The sequence below is a fragment of the Physeter macrocephalus genome, chromosome 2 (assembly GCF_002837175.3).
Source record: "Physeter macrocephalus isolate SW-GA chromosome 2, ASM283717v5, whole genome shotgun sequence".
Classification (NCBI taxonomy): domain Eukaryota; kingdom Metazoa; phylum Chordata; class Mammalia; order Artiodactyla; family Physeteridae; genus Physeter; species Physeter macrocephalus.
This window is the reverse complement of record NC_041215.1, coordinates 69,413,972-69,421,850: the sequence shown is the minus strand read 5'-3', so window position 1 is coordinate 69,421,850 and position 7,879 is coordinate 69,413,972.

Here is a 7,879-nt window from a genome sequence, read left to right as displayed (position 1 = left end):
GGAGGCTAAACAATACATTACTAAATAACCAAGAGATCACTGAAGAAAACAAAGAGGAAATCAAAAAATACCTAGAGGCAAATGACAATGAAAACACGACGATCCAAAACATATGGGATGCGGCAAAAGCCATTCTAAGAGGGAAGCTTATAGCAATACAATCCTACATCAAGAAACAAGAAAACTCTCAAATAAACAACCTAACCTTACACCTAAAAGAACTAGTGAAAGAAGAAAAAACAAAACCCAAAGGTAGCAGAAGGAAAGAAATCATAAATATCAGAGCAGAAATAAATGAAGTAGAAACAAAGAAAACAGTAGCAAAGATCAATAAAACTAAAAGCTGGTTCTTTGGTAAGATAAACAAAATTGATAAACCATTAGCTAGACTCATCAAGAAACAGAGGGAGAGCACTCAAATCAATAAAATTAGAAATGAAAAAGGAGAAGTTACAACAGACACCGCAGAAATACAAACCATCCTGAGAGACTACTACAAGCAACTCTATGCCAATAAATTGGACTACCTGGAAGAAATGGACAAATTCTTAGAAAGGTATAACCTTCTGAGACCGAACCAGGAAGAAATAGAAAATATGAACAGACCAATCACAAGTAATGAAATGGAAACTGTGATTAAAAATCTTCCAGCAAACAAAAGTCCAGGGCCAGATGACTTCCCAGGTGAATTCTATCAAACATTTAGAGAAGAGCTAACACCCCTCCTTCTCAAACTCTTCCGAAAAATTGCAGAGGAAGGAACACTCCCAAACTCATTCTATGAGCCCACCATCACCCTGATACCAAAACCAGAAAAAGATACTACAAAAAAAGAAAATTACAGACCAATATCACTGATGAATATAGATGCAAAAATCCTCAACAAAATACTAGCAAGCAGAATCCAACATTAAAAGGATCATACACCATGATCAAGTGGAATTTATCCCAGTGATGCAAGGATTCTTCAATATACACAAATCAATCAATTTGATACACTATATTAACATACTGAAGAATAAGAACCATATGATCATCTCAATAGATGCAGAAAAAGCTTTTGACAGAATTCAACACCCATTTATGATCAATACTCTGCAGAAAATGGGCATAGAGGGAACCTACCTCAACATAGTAAGGGCCATATATGACAAACCCACAGCAAACATCATTCTCAATGGTGAAAAACTGAAAGCATTTCATCTAAGATCAGGAACAAGACAAGGATGTCCACCCTCACCACTATTATTTAACATAGTTTTGGAAGTCCTAGTCATGGCAATCAGAGAAAAAAAAGAAAAGAATCCAAATTGGAAAAGAAGAAGTAAAACTGTCACTGTTTGCAGATGATGTGATACTATACATAGAAAATCCTAAAAATGCCACCGGAAAACTACTAGAGCTCATCAATGAATTTGGTAAAGTAGCAGGATACAGAATCAATGTGCCGAAATGCCTTGCATTCCTATACACTAACAAGGAAAGATCAGAAAGAGAAATTAAGGAAACAATCCCATTCACCATTGCAACAAAAGGAATAAAATACCTAGGAATAAACCTACCTAAGGAGGTAAAAGACCTGTACTCAGAAAACTCTAAGACACTGATGAAAGAAATTAAAGATGACACAAGCAGATGGAGAGATATACCACGTTCTTGGATTGGAAGAATCAATATTGTTAAAATGACTATACTACCCAAAGCAATCTACAGATTCAGTGCAATCCCTATCAAATTACCAATGGCATTTTTTATAAAACTAGAGCAAAAAATCTTAAAATTTGTAGAGAGATACAGAAGACCCTGGATAGCCATAGCAATCCTGAGGGAAAAAAACAGAGCTGGAGGAATCGGACTCCCTGACTTCGGACTATACTAAAAAGCTCCAGTAATCAAGACAGTATGGTACTGGCACAAAAACATATATAGATCAATGGAACAGGATAGAAAGCCCAGAGATAAACTAACTCATGCACCTATGGTCAACTAATCTGTGACAAAGGAGGCAAGGATATACAATGGAGAAAAGACAGTCTCTGTAATAAGTGGTGCTGGTAAGACCGGACACTATAAAACTCTTAGAGGAAAACATAGGAAGAACCCTCTTTGACATAAATCACAGCAAGATCCTTTTTGACCCACCTCCTAGAGAAATGGAAATAAAACCAAAAATAAACAAATGGGACCTAATGAAACTTCAAAGCTTTTGCACAGCAAAGGAAACCATAAAAAAGATGAAAAGACAACCCTCAGAATGGGAGAAAATATTTGCAAATGAAGCACCCGACAAAGGATTAATCTCCAAAATATACAAGCAGCTCATGCAGCTCATTATCAAAAAAGCAACTCAATCCAAAAATGGGCAGAAGATCTAAATAGACATTTCTCCAAATAAGATGTACAGATTGCCAGCAAACACATGAAAGGATGCTCAGCATCACTAATCATTAGAGAAATGCAAATCCTAACTACAATGAGGAATCACCTCACACCAGTTAAAATGGGCATCATCAGAAATCTACAAACAAATGCTGGAGAGGGTGTGGGGAAAAGGGAACCCTGTTGCACTGTTGGTGGGAATGTAAGTTGATACAGCCATTGTGGAGAACAGGATGGAGGTTCCTTAAAAAACTGAAAATAGAACTACCATACGACCCAGCAATCCCACTACTGGGCATATACCCAGAGAAAATCATAATTCAAAATTACACATGCACCTCAATGTTCGTTGCAACACTATTTGCAATAGCTAGGTCATGGAAGCAACCTAAATGCCCGTCAAGAGACGAATGGATAAAGAAGATGTGGTACATATATGCAGTGGAATATTACTCAGCCATAAAAAGCAACAAAATTGGGTCATTTGTAGAGATGTGGATGGACCTAGAGACCGTCATACAGAGTGAAGTAACTTAGAGGGAGAAAAACAAATATCGTATATTAACACATATATGTGGAATCTAGAAAAATGGTAGAGGTGAACCGGTTTGCAAGGCAGAAATAGAGACACTAATGGAGAGAACAAACGTATGAACACCAAGGGGGGAAAGCGGGGGGGTGGGGGGGGAGCATGGTGGTGGGATGAATTGGGAGATTGGTATTGACACATACATACGTATATGTATAAAATTGATAACTAATAAAAACCTGCTGTATAAAAAAATAAAATTCAAATATACAAAAAAATTCATAGAAGTGGAATTATCTGTGATGGTGGGCCATTAATAGCTGACCTTGGAAAAATTAATACCATATGTGAGTGGTAGTAGTCCCTACAGTCACATCTGTTCCAGAGTTGCAATTAAGAACATAGATTTTTGTCTGTTACTAATTTGTAAATGCCAGATACAGAGGTTATTTTATAGATTATCTGTTAGATTTGTTGTTGTTGTCAGTGTTTCTTGTTTGTCTGTTTATACTGAAATTTATAGTTTCAGTACTTCTCAGAATGATTTAAAATTTTAGTTTAGGCAACCAAGAAACGTATGTGTGTGTATGTGTACATGTTTGCTTGCATGCATGTTTTTTTGTGTGTGTCTTTAATGCACAAATAATTTCAGTAAGGCTTAAAGTGGAGGGATTGCTTTCTAGGAACAAATACTTAGCTACCTCAGTATTTATTTATGTGTGGTTTTAGAATGCTTGGTATAATATTTCCAAGACAGTATGTTTGCCTTTCTAATGCTATTCTTATGAAAGAAAGCGAATTTATACTTTCAAACCCTTTGCCTCCTCTACTTGCATTTTTTGCCTAAACTCCCTGTGGCCATATTCTTCAATCTCCCCTCTCCCACCAGTGTATAAATATGCTGTTTACCCCTTTCTTTAGCTTCTGTATGCTTATCCTTACCTCTACTTATGATTTAAATGCTTCACTCTCCTTTTTCAATTGACATTATGTTTCTTTTCCTTAAATATTAGTGGGGCTTTACCACTCTGAACCACAAGAATGAACCTATGAGTTTAATCAGTCAGTGGGTCAATTCAGTCAAATATCCATCTGGTTTGCTTATTATTTCCACTTAATTGATGAGTTGACTAAATCTACATAATTGATGATCTTGCCAAAGATCTTATATTAGGTATGTATAATATGTCTTTTACCATGTATATGTGTGTATATATGTACATGAATATGTATATCTTATATCTTAAATATATTTGCATTCATTGGTTTTATTCACATAGTTAGCCTGTCATTCAATCCACATTCACTAATGCATCAAGAATATAAAACTAGTTATGACATGACCTTGCTATTGAAGAACTTAAACCCTAACAGCATGTTGGTTTTACTGATAAGCTCTTATTGGCTAATAATAGTAGTAATAACAGCTAATATTTCTTGACCATTATTTATGTGCCTGGCATTGTACTAAGTGTTTTATATGCATTATCTCATTTGATATTTATGGCAAGCTCATGAGGCATGAAGTACTTGGCTTTATTTTAAAATCGTGGAGCTGAGGTCCAGAGAAATTGAGTAATCCATACCAAGTCACATAGCAAATGAGTGGTAGAGCCAGGAGTTGAATTGAGGCAGCCTAAGCCCTGCAAACTCACCCTTAGTCACTATATCTACATACCTTAGGAGGACAGGCCAGGTGGCATGTGTGTAATTCTCTGTCATAGCATCTGGCTGTTTAGAGCCTTCACAGGCATGTTGATCCTGACAAAAGAGAAATAGATACATAGGGTACTGAGTGTCAGGGATAAAAAAGGCAACTTGAGATTAAATATTTTCTAAATGACATCTCTAATATGCAGATAATTAATAATATACTTTTTCCTTCTAATTTTACATACTTCTACTTTTAATTTTTACTTTAATATTTTAGAGAGGTAAAGTTTATTTTCAGTGTGAAACTCAAATATTTAATCCTGACACATACAGAGACTAGTCAGGAATAAAAATTTAATTTCTACAATATGACATGGTTTATAGAAATATTTCATAACTATTGGGTTGGCCAAAAGGTTCGTTCTGTTTTTTTCTGTAAGATGGCTCTAGTAGCATTTAGTTGTCTTTAACTTCATTCAAAACAATTTTGTTAGATAGTATGTGACAGCTGTCATATCAGCGTGCATTTAAAAGAAGACTTGTCAAAATTGGTGAATTTTTGTGTAGCCATTTTAATATTGAAGATGGAAGAAAAAAAGCAACATTTTTGGCATATTATGCTTTATTATTTCAAGAAAGATAAAAACAGAACTGAAATGCAAAAAAAAAGATTTTTGCAGTGTATGGAGAAGATGCTGTGACTGATCAAATGTGTCAAAAGTGGTTTGTGAAGTTTCATGCTGGAGATTTCTCGCTGGACGATGCTCCATGGTTGGGTACCAGTTGAAGTTGATAGCGATCAAAGCGAGACATTAATTGAGAACATCAACGTCATACCACTCAGGAGATGGCTGACATACTCTAAGTATCCAGATCAAGTGTTGAAAATCATTTGCATCAGCTTGGTTATGTTAATCATTTTGATGTTTGGGTTCCACATAAGTTAAGAGAAAAGAAGCCTTGACTATATTTCCGCATGCGATTCTCTACTTAAACATAATGAAAACGTTCTGTTTTTAAAACAAATTGTGATGGGCGATGAAAAGTGGATACTGTACAATAATGTGGAACAGAAGAGATAGTGGGGCAAGTGAAATAAACCAAGCAACATTTTTGGCATATTATGCTTTATTATTTCAAGAAAGATAAAAACAACTGAAATGCAAAAAAAAGATTTTTGCAGTGTATGGAGAAGATGCTGTGACTGATCAAATGTGTCAAAAGTGGTTTGTGAAGTTTCATGCTGGAGATTTCTCGCTGGACGATGCTCCATGGTTGGGTACCAGTTGAAGTTGATAGCGATCAAAGCGAGACATTAATTGAGAACATCAACGTCATACCACTCAGGAGATGGCTGACATACTCTAAGTATCCAGATCAAGTGTTGAAAATCATTTGCATCAGCTTGGTTATGTTAATCATTTTGATGTTTGGGTTCCACATAAGTTAAGAGAAAAGAAGCCTTGACTATATTTCCGCATGCGATTCTCTACTTAAACATAATGAAAACGTTCTGTTTTTAAAACAAATTGTGATGGGCGATGAAAAGTGGATACTGTACAATAATGTGGAACAGAAGAGATAGTGGGGCAAGTGAAATAAACCACCGCCAACCACACCAAAGGCCGGTCTTCATCCAAAGAAGGTGATGTTGTGTATATGGTGGGATTGGAAGGGAGTCCTCTATTATGAGCTCCTTCCGGAAAACCAAATGATTAATTCCAAAAAGTACTGCTCGAAATTAGACCAACTGAAACCAGCACTCGACAAAAAGAGTCCAGAATTAGTCAACAGAAAACGCATAATCTTCCTTCAGGATAATGCAAGACCACATGTTTCTTTGATGACCAGGCAAAAACTGTTACAGCTTGGCTGGCAAGTTCTGATTCGTCTGCCGTATTCAACCAGACGTTGCACCTCTGGATTTCCATTTATTTTGGTCTTTACAAAATTTTCTTAATGGAAAGTTTCAATTCTCTGGAACACTGTAAAAGGCACCTGGAACAGTTCTTTGCTCAAAAAGATAAAAAGTTTTGGGAAGATGGAACTATGAAGTTGCTTGAAAAATGGCAGAAAGTAGTGGAACAAAAGGGTGTATATGTTGTCCAATAAAGTTCTTGGTGAAAATGAAAAATGTGTCTTTTATTTTTACTTAAAAACCAAAGGCACTTTTTGGCCAACCCAATATATCTGTAACGCTTGAGATTCCATTCCCACAGTTTTTCTTTTCCCTTAGTAATTTTATCATTGAATTCATGTAATGTTATTGTAACATTCAAATGGCATCTGATATTTTTGCTTACTAACAATATGTATGTGAATATGTGAAAATATACATATAAAGTATTATTAAAGGATAATGAGCCATATTTCAGATTTGCGTTTCTCTTGTTTATATTAAATGAGATTTTTTTTTTTTCATTTAAAGAAAGTACAGAATTTGAGTCCAGATTGTTCATAGAGATCTGAAGGAGGAATTTTGCCTTCGGTGATTGCCTGGTTTTCTTTAAGATAGTACACATACATATCTAAGTTGCTATTATACTTGAAATGTACATTGCTTGAAAGGTTTAGAATTTTCTGATTTTTTTTGGTATACAGGTAAGATAGGGTATCTGTGAATTTGACCTCTTAAATTTGCAAAATTCCAAAATGAACTTATGGTTGTATATTTCTTTATCATAGAGAAAAGAAGCTAGGTTTTGTTATTGTTTTGCTTTTTCAGTTTTTTATCCATTGCATTTTCCTTCAGTCTTATGAGAGTACTGATTAGACTATTAAATGGTTTTTAATATCCTTATTAATAATACACAAAAACATTACAACTATGATATGTATTTGACAAAAATCTATCTAGATCTTCATTAAGACTTGAACTCATACTCTGCAATCAGTCAATAAATTGTTAAGTGAACATACTGTATATTCTTTTATCCAGCAAGTCATAGAATGGAAAAGAGTTTAAAAAATAGTTCCCAAATTCTCAGAGAGCTGGGCATCATGGTGGTTATGGAGATGAGGTTTATAAACCTAGAATGATTAGGAAGCAATCTTTCTCTGGAATCTTTGGATTAGTAACCCAATCTCTTGATGCCTCAGTTTTCTCACCAATGATATAGGTGAGATATAGGATAATAATTTTACCTTACTGAGATACTATGAAGATTTAATGAGATAATATGTAAAAACATTTCTTCTGAGTTAACTAGATGCATGGTTTCCCATCTTTTACCACATAAGGCGGAATACTATCTCATGTGTTATCCTCTTAGTAGTCTTGGTGTGTAATACAAATTATGTTTAGGCCAGGCACTAAAT